A 14,992-nucleotide genomic window follows, 5' to 3' on the forward strand; every position below is an offset into this window, starting at 1 on the left:
CCGTTGGTACTGGAAGCACGGAAGCACACACTAATCAAAGATATTTCCTTTCAAGCACATGAAATTATCTCATCTAAAGACTTCCCTCAGTTTTTCATACGCTACCATATATGTTTTATTCTCCTGTTTAACTCTGTTGCTTGGTTGTCTCTTTCTAATTTAATCTCGTGGCCTATATACTTATTGGTATACACTTGTCCAATTTGCGTGACATACGCTGAAATGTTTTTGGCCAGTACAAGGTTGGTCACGTATTATGTTTTGAAAAATTAAATTTTAAGACCAATTCGTGCACAAGAGCTCTGAAAGTCTTATAGAAATTGGCATGCATGATCTACCCGGTCTGCAATAGGGATTATATTGTCTGCAAACCTTAACTTGTTCAGAAACTCCCTATTTACGTTAACTCCAATATTTTTTTATAATTGTTTCTCATAGCACTCTGCAATAAAGCGGTGAATAGTTTAGCATAGATGGTTTTCTCCTTGCCTAATACCCTTTTCCAATTTTCCAAGAGCAATGTATTTATCTCAGTACATTCTGACCACAGCTATTGCTAATCCCGCTTGTGCTAGTGGTTTGAGAAAATTTAGTATAGGTCCCAATCTGCCAGTAATTATTATTCTCATAAAGAGCTTATATAGATGAAATAACATGCTGATAGGTATGTAGTTTCCAATTTCTGTTACATCTCCTTTTTTATGCAATATTATCATAACGGCACTATTCTATTTTTCTGGTGTAATTACTTCCAAGGAATTATAAAGAGTTATTAAGGCTTATATGATGCATTTGCCTCATGGTTTATTAATTTTACTTTCAATGCCATCTTCTCCAGGTGTTTTGTTGTTCTTTATAACTTTTAAGGTTGATTCACTTTCCTCTTCGGTTATATCCGGAAGTTCCTCTGATCCTTGGACTTTGCATTACCCAAGTTTATTTGTTTGCAACTGGCAGCTCATTACAAATGCAAATCTTCAAATAGTGGTTAAGGAGGGTTACCGTCAATGCCATAAACCATTGCAGTACGGACGTAGTTGAAACCAATAAGGTTGTTTTTGAAAAATTACAAGTTATGCATTAATTTTTTTAGTTACATATACTTTAAAAAAGGACCCCATGAAATTAAAAACTCTTTAACACTAATAATAATAAGAAAATAAAAAGCAGAAATTTTGTCAAAGTTGTATCTTAGGCATATACATAATTAGGTACATGTATTTTCTTTCTGCTCTTTAATTTTTTCACGAAGCAACTTCGATATATATATATATATATATATATATATATATATATATATATATATATATATATATATTATTGTGATATTTAAAGTCTTGGTGCGCCAAGCAATAATTAGCTAATCAATTTTTTTAATTAATTAAAATTATTTAAATGATATGATTATGACTCTATCACAATTTTTAATTCTTTTATCTCAGGGTTAAATTCGTGCTTCAATATCTATGCTATTACATGTGAAAGGTAAGGTCCAGAAAATACCGGAATAATAAAAAACACATATGATCTAACACTATATATTGAAATAAAAATAATGAAATAATTCACACTCAAAAGTTTTCAATAAACAAATCTCATATAAGGATTCTCTAAATTTTGTTCTCCGTACGTGAACAATCAAAATTTATGGTACAAACAATATTAATTGAAATCTCAAAATTCCGAACTATTCTAACTCTCCTAATCAAAATATTTATATCCTTTCTAAATTAAGTGTAAAAATTGTGTTATCAATAAAAGAAAAAACTGCAGAAAACAAAATATCTCTCTCTGATGATGAGTGGTCCAAATCCTTGTTCCTTGTAGACTATATTATCTCCTCTCAGCCGCTCCCTATGTAATCAGCAATCTTACACAGATTGTTGCAAGTATATCGTCCTTAATGATCTCCTTCAAAAACAACAATCATTCAAATTATGATAGCCTTTCTCCTCTCGATAAACTGAATCTCTCGTTGGCCCGAGTGAAAAATGACTCTTGGAATATCTTCTCTTTACGATAAACTGAATCTCTCGTTGGCCTGAACAGTGACTCTTGGAATATAAGTAGAGAAATATGACTTACAATATTTTGCTGCTTCAGCTTCTGTCAGATACACTAACTCCACAAAAACTCACTAACATTCAACACTACTGCTTGCTACATTTCAGGAACCGCCAGAGAACAATCACTGTTCCTCTTACAGATTTGGAAAACCAACTGATTCTATCTTTTCTCTCTCCTCAATCTCGCTAAACTTTTTCCTACATACTTATCCAACCTTTTTCAATCTCCGCCAATCAAAACTCGTCACAATTCCCCCATTTTTTCATTTCGATAACAAACAAATTTTTACCTATAATTATAAAATTTCCTAAAACTTATTTACAAATAATATTTTCTATAATTCTTAAAACTAACAAAAACCACTTTCTAAAATCTCTTCTATTTGTCTCTAATCACTGCATTAATGTATTTTGGAAAACCCCGTTCAATTGTCTTTTTGTTTTCACTTAAAATTATGCGGGTCACTCAAGTATAACAAAGAAATAATTTATGCAAAGCTTATATTTTGTTTAGTACAGGTAATTCAAGAAATTAATAACTCTCCTTCTTCGAAATGTTTGTTGGATATTATCCTACTTATCTGAATTATTTTAATGTTATTGAATTTTGAAATATTTTTAAACAAACCAATATTTTTCTCGATTTTACATATCATAACAATATATATATATATATATATATATATATATATATATATATATATATATATATATATATATATATATATATATATATAAATTAATGATCATTCGAAGAGTGGTGGGTTTTTCGGTCAAAAGGTGGAGAGAAAAAAGACAAAGAAGGTGGCTACTTCATCTATTTATTGAAGACGTTTCGCTTTCTAATCAGAAAGCATCATCAGTTCATCTATAAAGAACAATATGAAAAACCAAACATCCACAGAAAAGTTATTATAAGTGTGTTACCTTAAAAAGACGTAGCAGTCAATGATATTCAATATGTAAAGAAGCTTACGACAATGGACATTATAAGATTATGTTGTATACACAATTAATTGAAACTAAATACAGTTTACAAATTGACTTAAACATAGCACAGCAAAAGACCATAAGGTAATTGTACATGTATATAAAAATTATGTAAAAAAGCTTAAATAAAAAACATTAATTTGCAGGGAACTAACAAGATCATAAGATGCACTTCCAACAGTATATTATTAGTTAAATTTAATTTTAACTTTAGGTAACATTATTAAATTGATTAAGATTGAAATATAGTAATATTTAAAAATATAATGAGGTTACCACTCTTAGCTTCTTAGCGGCTGCCGGTTAAATGGAAGCAGAATATATATCCCCCTGGAAGCAATAAGTAGAACCCATGCTAAACAACGAGAAAAGACAGTGGCCTTGAGGTCAAAAATGACAGAACAGCAAGGCGAATTACCAACCTCTAGTGCAATAGAGCGGTAAATGTAAAGAATATGATAAATTTGTGTGACAAACAACCTGTCAGTAAAAACCAAAGAATGAAAGAAAAAGGTGGTTAAGATAACTATTTTCCCCCCAGTGATTGGTTAATGGAGATAATAAACAAACAAGTGAGGTCAATCCAAAATATCATATATTAAAAATAGTCTACGTTGTGGCTGGATAGCCAGCCACAGGTGAAGATTGATTCAACTTCCAACAGTCCAAGGTTCACAACATTTGGAATTGAGACTAATAAAGATTCTATGAATCAATTTTAATTATAAAATTTTATTAAACTATTAGGTGGTTAAAGGCTGGTAAGGGGTCTTGGGGGCGACATGAAGCTGCCGATGCTTTTGTCGTAACAAAACGCTAAGAAATGCCCACTGTTTTCCAACGAATGGGTTGGAGGTTTTAGGAATAAAACTCAGCTCTGTCAGCAAATCCTACTCTCACGTCCACGAAGACATACCATGTCGCGTAACCACTGGGTGCATGGCGTACAATGGGAGTGCGTTATGTAGCAGACGAGAGAGGGTAAAAGGCGAGTTTCTGGCGCCTAAAAACTGGAACATATCGGCTAGGGGAATGAACCTCAATAGAAAATTCGGTCCTCCAAGGATGGGGGTTAAGTCGTAAGGCCAGCGACCTTACACTTGTGAAAATTCTACAGTGCTAAAATACCCAATGAGCCTCGGTTACCGGACGGAAATTACAGTAGACGAAAACAGCAACGAAAATGGACAATGAATTACGGAATCTGGAATATACAGGGAATCCGGAACAAACAACAAGAAATTATGCAGGAATTCGTAAATCGAAAATTAGATATAGCCATTCTCTCTGATACCAAGAAAAAATTAAATGGAAGCGAAAAATTAAAAGACTATGTACATTTCTTCTCAGGAGTGGGAAAGGATTAAAGAGCAAGAGCAGGGATATCAATATTCGTACACAAGAAATTCGAAAAATATATTAAATCTTGGGAAGCATACAACGAACGTTTTATTAAAATGACGATTCTCCTAAGAGGAACACAAATAACAATTCTGGGGGTATATGCCGTAAATGATGACTACTCAGTGCAAGAAAAGGAAGCTTTTGAAGAAGACTTTAGAAAAATCCTGAAGGAAATTCCTAACAGCCATGAGATTATATGCGGAGGAGATCTTAATGCCAGAGTAGGAAAACAAGTTCAAAGTAAAGTGGTAGGCATGCATGGAGAAGAAACTGTTAACAACAACGGAGAAAGACTCATAAATATATGCCAACAATATGAGTTAAAGATTTTGAATGGTTTTTTCGCCAACAAGAACATACATAAATACACCTGGTATCGGCACACAAGAGGTCTAAAATCAATAATAGATTATTTCATAACAAGACAACAAACTAAGTTAAGAGTACAGGACGTAAAGGTGAATAGAGGAGCAGAGTGCGTCTCGGACCACTGCCTGATAATAGGAAAAATATATACACCATTCGTAGACAGGAACCACACAGACATCAACAAAGAACACAGAGAAAAAACAGAAAGAACTACGTACACCTTAGATAATCTAGATAACGAGAGCACACAGTTACTTTACTCCTGGAGACTAACACAAAAACTACAGGTATCACACAGATCAACGACGGATGAATACGAACATATAAAAAACTGCATGAAAGACGCAACGCTAGAAGCCTTAGGGCCACAGGTAGGTAGAGTAGATAAACCATATTGGTGGGATAAAGAAGTGGAAGAAAAGATAAAAAGAAAGAAGGAAGTATATCTAAAGTTATTACAACAGGGAGACGAACATACAAAACAACAATATAAAAACTTGAATAAAGAAGTCAAACGAGAAGTGGTTAAAAAGAAAAATAGTGCATAGGAACAAAAATGCCATTACCTAGACAACTATATAGGAGGGACAAAGAGCTCTGAAGCCTGGAGAACTATAAAAACGATGAGAAAAACGACAAAAAACCAAGTCATAATAAATAGAATACCAGAGAACACATCGGTAGAGCATTTTGAGAACTTATTAACATAGAGAAGAGAAAGGTTTAAACAGACAAATGAACAAGTGGAAGTAGAAGGAAGAATCGAAATATCAATAGAACAAGTGAAAGAAGCAGTTAAGGGAATGAAATTTAAAAAATCTCCAGGCCCAGGCGGAATACATCCAGAGTTGATTAGGTATGGATCTTCAAAACTGTTTGAGATGATCCGAAAATTATTCGAAAGATGCTTAAACGGAGAAGAAGTTCCAGAAGAATGGAGACAATCGTATATTTCTTCAATACACAAGAAAGGCACAAAGATGGATCCTAAAAACTATATAGGCATCGCAGTGATTGCTACTATAGGCCGACTATACTCAAAAGTACTACGAAACCTGATAGAAAATGATATTAAAGACAAACAACCCGAAGAACAAGCGGGATTTAGAGCCGGACGCTCCACTATGGATAATATTTTCACATTAAAAATTGCAATGGAAAAACGAGTGCAGAGAAATAGAGAAACTCATATAGCGTTAATAGATTTGGAAAAAGCATATGACAGTGTACCGATCTCCCAACTATGGATAGAAATGGGTAACTTGAAAATAAACCCAATTCTTATTAACGCCACTCAAAAATATTACGAACAATACTTTGTAAGAATTAAAATGTGACAAGAAATCACCTCTCCTTTTCAAACAACAAAGGGACTAAGACAAGGCTGCTGTCTGTCACCCACCTTATTTAAAATCTATTTGGACAGATCCTTAGTGAAATGGGTAAAAAAATGTAGAAACATGGGAATAACGGTGGAAGAAAACAAGCTATATACACTTTTCTTTGCGGATGACCAGGTAGTAATTGCCGAAGACAGCTACGATCTTAGCTATATTGGGGGTCATTTTCAACAAGAAGGGAAATAGCGCAGATGAAATCAGGGAAAGAATAAACAAGGGCAGAGCAGCGACCCGTGCCTTAAACTCTCTTCTCTGGCAAAAAACAATTCGACGAGAAACACACATTTACGGTAGTATAGTCCAAAGTATTACACTTTACGGTTCGGAAGTATGGGACGTCACCAACGCTAATATAAACAAGCTTATGACGACAGAAATGGATTATCTGACACGAAGCTGCGGTAGATCGAAACTGGAGAGAGTTAGAAACGAACAAATAAGAAACGAAATGAAAATGGAGCGAAATATCAATGATGACATAGAAAGAAAACAATTAATCTGGTTCGGACATGTTAAAAGAATGGCAGAGTACAGATGGCCTAGAAGAGTACTGGAATGGATCCCCCCTGAAAGAAGAAAGAGAGGACGACCACGGAGAAGTTGGCGCAACGATATTGATGAAGCAATGGCGGCAAGAGACTTAGAAGAGGCAACTGCATATGACAGAAAAAGATGGAAATTGGGGGCGGAGAAGCGGCGACAGCCGTAATAAATCCGGTATTATATATATTAAACTATTATTAACAAGTATTTCACATATGTAAATGTAACATTGACAAAATAATCAATAAAATGTAACTTGAATGAATCTAAGTTAAATAAAGTAAGAAAACATTATTTCATTTTATTTTTATTTGAAATTATTTAATATCAAAATATGATAAAACATACACCTTAGTGGACAATTTTAAGTAAACAACATATTAAGCCTAATTCTGCAATATTAATGTATGATAAATTTGGCTCAAGTTACTAATGTCCGTTCTCTTATTAAGAGCGTTAGGGTGTTTAAGTATTGAACACATTTCCAAAAACTGCCTTTTAACGAGACTGCGTTAATTGTCAAGAATCTTAACTTCATTAAAGTCCACTTTGTGTTTAGTGTTAATAGCATGCTGGGCAAGAGCACAAGTAGTATGCTTAGATAAGTTGATATCACTGCGGTGTGTCGTAAGACGTCCTCTCAGTGATCTCCCTCTCTTACCGGTGTGGCACGAGTCACACTCAGCACAAGGTATATGATAGATGACATTTACTTGTTCCAGAAGGGACAAGGGTGTTTTAATTTTAGAAAACAAATTTCTGACAGTCTTAGCATTATTAACTGCAATTTTAACAGGTACGTTATTCTGTTTGTACAGTTTAATAATTATATATATATATATATATATATATATATATATATATATATATATATATATATATATATATATATATACAGTAGACTCCCTCTATAACGAGAACTGAAATGACAGACTAATTACCTCGTTATAAGCCAATCTCGTTATATCAGACAATCATAATACTGTGCATACATATGAATCTGTAGTTTTCTAAATCATTAACTTCTTATAGTGAAGAAATTCGGAGGAATATAAGATGCTAATAAATATTGTTTGAATGGCGTTTTTGAAAAAAAGTTATTTACTTTTATTGTCAATGAAATATTGTTACGATAAATTCTGACCCAAAACCGTAAATATATTTATTACTAATATTTTCATTCATTCACGTATTTTTTAGGTAATGCCTACCTGACGCACCATGGGTCCCCCTTTGTAATAAAAACAACAATTCGAACCTTCTGGAGACAAGCCGATTTAACCATACCGGTTCTGAGAACAATTCGCCGCTCTGTCTAGAAGGCCGTAGACGTTTCCAGTCTAACAGTAGTGAATATATAACAGGACTTTTTGGAGAATAGAAAACAGTTAATTCTGAAGACGCGCTCGCGATAAAATGTTACGTTCGCTTTTTAATTTATTTATATTTAGTGATAAATAAATTAATATCAGTTATTGTGCTTTTTAATGAATTAAGATAAGAACAAGACATTATAAATTAAATAGACATTGAAATAAAATCATCACAGTGGTGTAAGAAGTGAGATCGAACATAAATTAGACATAATAATAATACAAGTGAATATAAAATAAATTGTGAAAATGGCTACGATTTATGAGCTGACAGTGACTAATTTAAGAAGACATCTTGAAGACAGAGAATTAGCTTCCACCGGAAAAAAGGCTGAGTTAGTCCAACGACTAAAGAACGCTTTGCTAGAAGAAGGACTAGATCCAGAGACTTATATATTTGAAGATGCTGTCCTCTCGTCGATTTCGAAAGTTTCTGGTGATATCGCATCATTAGAGAACAAAGTTTCTGGCGATATTTCGAAAGTTTCCGGCGACATCGCATCATTAGAGAACAAAGTTTCCGGTGACATCGCATCATTGGAGAACAAAGTTTCCGGCGACATTGCCTCATTAGAAAACAAAGTTTCTAACGAGATTTCTTCTCTGGAAAGTAAAGTTTCTGCTAACATCTCTAAAGTAACTTCCGAGATGTCTGCCCTCGACGATAGAATGTCTTCGCTAAAAAACCAAGTTGCTGCCGATATGTCGGCCTTCGAAGAAAAGATTAAAGAGATGGAAAGGAAGATGGAGGAAACAGGGACAGCAGAGAGAGGAAACAATCCAATTACAGTGGAGACAAAAGAAGAAGAGACGAAATGTAAGTTGGAAACACGGCCGAAATTTGAAGGAAGTGGAGGTTCTGTCCATGTGAAAGTCCCAACTTTCGATGGAAAATCGTCATGGAACAACTACATGAAACAGTTCGAATCAGCCGCAAGAGCAAATGGATGGTCTGAAAAAGAAAAGGCGGTAAACCTGACTATCGCTCTTCGAGGAGATGCCTTAGATGTGCTTCAGACCATAGCCGTAGAGGAGACCGATGATTTCGAACAACTGAAGAAGAGGTTAAATATGCGATATGGCCACGAACATTTGGAGCATGTATATCAGTAGCAGCTTAAAAATCGTAGACAGAAGAAAGATGAGGCTCTTCAAGAATATGAGGTAGATATTGCCAGATTAGTACGATATGCTTATCCAACAGCTCCCGAAGACATGATGGAAAAATTGGCCGTTCAAACGTTTATTGATGGTCTTCGTGATCATGAAATGCAGAGAACACTACGATTAGCTCGTCACAAGACGCTGGTTGATATCTTATCCGCCGCCCTCGAATACGAGTCAGCTACGCAGGCCTCTGGCGGGTACAGTAAAGTTAGGACTGTAAAAGAGGAAGGAGATGAAGATAAACTTGACCAGCTCGTTAATATGATGAAAAGCATGACATATAAGAAAACGAAGACCATCAGATGCTGGAATTGTGGCGAAATAGGACACGTACGAAGCTCCTGTAAACACCCTAGGTACGACGCAAATCAAGAAACTCACCATCAGGAAAACTAGAACGGGTCAGCCTTAGGGGGGCAGCTTCGACCCAAAACTTTTCCAAAGACCCTCTCATACTAATAGCTTCTTTGAAATGTCGTGAAGATAGTGTATATGTAGATGGAGAAATAAATGGTAAAAGACATACGTTGTTGGTGAATACCGGAGCGACCAGAACCATTATACGTCCAACAGTTATAAACAGCCGTAAGAAACTGTTACCAACGAGGTTGCGACTTCGGACCGCTACAGGTGAAAATGCCAACATTCATGGAGAAATCCAGGTACAATTGGGAATTGGAGCAGAAAAGTTCGTCCATACTGTTATAGTTGCTGACATCGAAGAGGATGTTATATTAGGAATGGACGTAATGAATATGCATGGATTCCAATTGGATTTTAAGAATAAGGTAATCAAAGTTGGCAACGAGGAGGTATTTCTCCATCCACATAATGACAACACTGTGCAAGCAGCCATTACAGAAGATACAGTCGTGCCTGCGAGAAGCGAAACGATCATAGTAGCGCGGCTACAGGGAATTGTGGACGAAGGGAGACCTGTTATGATGGAGCCTTGGAACCACGACGATGAGGTTGGCCGTGGAATCATAATTGGAAAGGAATTGGTGACTTCGGCTAAAGAAATTCGTGTGAGACTTATCAATGTCAACGACTACCCAGTGACCATAAAGAAAGAGACAAAAGTAGGAACTTGTGTACCTGTGACATCCATAATCCGTCAGGCGACAACATCTGATAATTCCAACGACAAATTCGACCAAATGGTTGCAGTTGCAGGACAGTCTCTAAATCAGATGGAGAAAAGGAAATTAAGGGAATTTCTGCGGCAGTATCGTGATATTTTCGTACCGAAAGGAGGAAAGACGGGAAGAACTACCGTTGTTAAGCATAAAATTGATACTGGTAATGCTAAGCCAATTCGTCAAACAGCTCGACGATTACCACAGGCGAAGAGAGAGGAAGCTGAAACGATTGTTCAGGAAATGAAGAAAGACGGGGTGATAGAACCTTCTACGAGCCCATGGGTCTCTCCGGTGGTCCTGGTTAAGAAGAAAGACGGAACGACGAGGTTCTGTGTGGATTACCGTTTGCTGAACAACGTTACCAAGAAAGATAGTTATCCTCTGCCTCGGATCGATGACACATTGGACACATTGGCTGGAAGTAAATTGTTTTCTACTTTAGATTTGAAGTCTGGATACTGGCAGGTAGAAATGGACCCAGTCGATAAAGAAAAGACAGCCTTCACCACAGGATGTGGATTGTGGCAATTCAACGTTATGCCATTTGGACTTTGTAATGCTCTTGCGACATTTGAGAGGCTTATGGAAAATGTGTTGAGAGGGTTATCTTGGAAAACATGCCTGGTTTATTTAGATGACATAATCGTCTTGGGGGAGACATTCGAAGATCATTTGAGGAATTTAGAAAACGTTTTTAATCGACTTAAAGCTGCCCAATTGATGCTAAACCCCAAGAAGTGCCAGCTATTTCAAGGTAAAGTCAATTATCTGGGTCATATAGTCAGTAAAGAAGGAGTGGCCGTGGATAAGGGAAAAATCGATTCCATTAAGGAATGGCCAAAACCAACTGACAAACATCAAGTGAGAAGTTTTTTTGGACTATGTACTTACTACCGGAGGTTAGAAGTTTGCAGATATCGCTAAGCCATTAACGCGTCTTACAGAGGAAGCAAGAGAATACCGCTGGGATACAGACTGCCAAAATGCCTTTGAGACCTTAAAAAACATCTAATAACAGCACCAATTTTAGGGTATCCACTGCCAGAAGGAGAGTTCATCTTAGATACGGATGCAAGTAATGTGGGAATTGGAGGAGTGCTGTTTCAGATTCAAGGAGGACAGGAACGAGTCCTCGGATATTTTAGTAAAGTTCTTTCAAAACCTGAGCGGAATTATTGCGTCACGAGAAGAGAACTTCTAGCAGTAGTTAAATCAGTAGAGCACTTCTATCAATACCTCTATGGCAGAAAGTTTCTAATCCGAACCGACCATGCCGCCCTTAAGTGGTTGATGTAGTTTAAGAATCCAGAGGGTCAGATAGCCAGGTGGATCGAACGACTCCAAGAATACGATTTTAAGATTGAGCACCGGGCCGGAGTTAGCCACAGAAACGCTGATTCTCTTTCCAGAAGCCCATGCCCAGCAGAGTGTTCCCACTGCAACAAAACGGAATCCAAGGAAGCAGCAGTGCTAAGAACGACGATTGTCAACGACGACTGGACGCCTACTAAGATCAGGGAAGAACAAGAGAGAGATCCAGAAAAATACAGAAAATCCGAAAATGGAAAGAGGAAAACCGTCGACCACCTTGGCAGGAAATATCAAACCTATGCTCAGTAGTTAAGACGTATTGGGCCCAGTGGGACTCATTTATCATCGAAGATGGCTTGCTCAAACGAGTCCTGGAAAATGATGACGGTTCAGAGAAGAGAAGACAGTTGGTGATCCCAAAGAGCAGAATAGCCGAAGTACTTCGTCAGTTACACGACAGTCCATCGGGAGGGCATTTTGGTGTAAGGAAAACCCTTCAGCGAATTCGGGAACGGTTTTATTGGATGAACAGTTCCGACGATGTAAAAGACTGGTGTAAGAAATGTACTATTTGTGCCACGAGTAACGGGCCTTACCGAAAAAGGAGAGCTCCTATGAGACAATATAATGTTGGAAGCCCGTTTGAAAGAATAGCTTTGGACATCGCTGGGCCATTTCCAGAAAGTGAAAATGGAGGCAAATACATGCTGGTAGTAATGGATTACTTCACTAAGTGGGTCGAGATTTACGCACTTCCCGACCAGAAGGCCGCCACCGTTGCAGATAAGTTGATCCAAGAATATATCAGCCGATTTGGAGTGCCTTTGGAGATACATAGTGACCAAGGCAGGAACTTCGAAAGCGATCTATTCCAAGGAATATGTGATAGACTAGGCATGAAGAAAACAAGAACTACCGCGTATCATCCGCAATCGGATGGTATGGTAGAACGAATGAATAGGACAGTTGGCAAGTATTTGACAAAGATGGTGTCCGATCATCAGCGAGACTGGGACCAATACCTTCCGTTCTTCACAATGGCCTACAGATCTGCTGTTAACGAATCAACAGGCCAGACACCAGCCAAAGTCCTATTCGGACGCGAAATGCGACTACCTTGTGATCTCGAGTTTGGATGTAAACCTGGAGAGGATGTAGCAGGTGAAGATTATGTGATCGAATTACGAAGAAGAATGGACGATGTACATGAGTTGGTCCGTTCCCACCTTCAGATCGCTAGCGACAGAATGAAGAAACGGTACGATACACAAGCCGAAAAGGGTTGCTTTAAGAAGAACGACAAAGTATGGCTGTATAATCCCAAGAAGCGAAAAGGTTGTTCTCCCAAATTGCAGCAGTTTTGGGAAGGTCCATACCTCATTATGGAGAAGATCAACGATGTCATCTACCGAATAAGCAAGATTCCGAGGGGAAAGCCGATGATAGTACACCATAACCGGTTGGCGTCTTTCGAAGGTGACCACAATGTAGATGAAGAAGTGGAAGTAAACCAAGTCCACGATGTGTCTGACCTCACGTTTGAGGAATTCATGGGTGCCTATGGAGGTACCGGTAAAGCGAGACATGGTGTTACTACTGAAGAAAAGCAAGATCTACTCGCGCTCCCCGATGACTACTCGCTGGCCCTTACCATCCCGGCCAGTATCAAAGACGCACCAGGGTTGGCATCCGTCTTTCGAAGGAAGTTTGGTCGAGTGGCAGAACTTCAATGCCAAGTGCCAGCTCCCGGTAAAACCTTGAAGCTCCAAGATGCATCACGTTACCTTTTCTACCTGGTAACAAAAGACACTGCCCGTGACCAACCTACCTACCGAGATGTATGGGAAGCCTTACTTCAATTGAGAGAGCACGTACTGGAGTCCGACGTGCAAAAGTTAGCCATGCCAAAGTTGGAGTGCCGCCAATTAGATTGGAGGGTTATCCGAAATATGGTGGAAGAGATCTTTAAAGACACCGAAGTCCAGGTGTTAGTCTGTTGCAATCCGCATAGTTACTGGTGCGGAGAGAAAACCGTCCCTTGTCATTTTTATACAACTGGAAGTTGTAAAAGAGGGTCCAGTTGCCGATACCAGCATACCGTTCCGGTTCCAGTCCCGACAAGGTTCCAGGAGGAACAATCTTTTAAGAGGGGGGCAATGTTACGATAAATTCTGACCCAAAACCGTAAATATATTTATTACTAATATTTTCATTCATTCACGTATTTTTTAGGTAATGCCTACCTGACGCACGATGGGTCCCCCTTTGTAATAAAAACAACAATTCGAACCTTCTGGAGACAAGCCGATTTAACCATACCGGTTCTGAGAACAATTCGCCGCTCTGTCTAGAAGGCCTTAGACGTTTCCAGTCTAACAGTAGTGAATATATAACAGGACTTTTTGGAGAATAGAAAACAGTTAATTCTGAAGACGCGCTCGCGATAAAATGTTACGTTCGCTTTTTAATTTATGTATATTTAGTGATAAATAAATTAATATCAGTTATTGTGCTTTTTAATGAATTAAGATAAGAACAAGACATTATAAATTAAATAGACATTGAAATAAAATCATCACAATATATTAAAACATAAAAAAGTTATTTACTTTTATTGTCAATGAAATACGTTAAAACAAAAAAGCTGTACTTATATTTTTTTCCAACTACATAATGTATAAATCGTATTTTCAAGGATAACATAAACTATTGCTTCTGCAATTTTAAGAACTCTGTCATTTTTAACTGCTTTAAATGATCCAGTATCATTCTCTCATATATTTTCTAAAGATGTGAAATAGTTGTATTTATTCATTGTAAAGAAGTTTATTGCGGGCTGCAGTTAATTTTATTGAGGGGCTGTTTGAAAAGGTATTTATTTATAGCCACGATGGGACTAAAAACGTAAAAAACACGTTTTTGGATCTTATTTTCTCTCGTTATAACCAAATTTACCTCGCTATAGACGGTTATAGTTCAATAGAAATTTCACGGGACATCCAATGTATCTCGTTATAAGCGAAACCTCGTAATAACCGTGTTCTTTATAGAAGGAGTATACTGTATATATATATATATATATATATATATATATATATATATATATATATATATATATATATATATATGGGTTTGTATCGTTATTTCTATGTGAACAGGATGGACTCTGAAAACTATTATCTAAAACCACATTTCAACAGGAGAGGATATCATTCTGAGTGATTTCA

Source organism: Diabrotica undecimpunctata, chromosome 1 (assembly GCF_040954645.1).
Source record: "Diabrotica undecimpunctata isolate CICGRU chromosome 1, icDiaUnde3, whole genome shotgun sequence".
Lineage (NCBI taxonomy): Eukaryota > Metazoa > Arthropoda > Insecta > Coleoptera > Chrysomelidae > Diabrotica > Diabrotica undecimpunctata.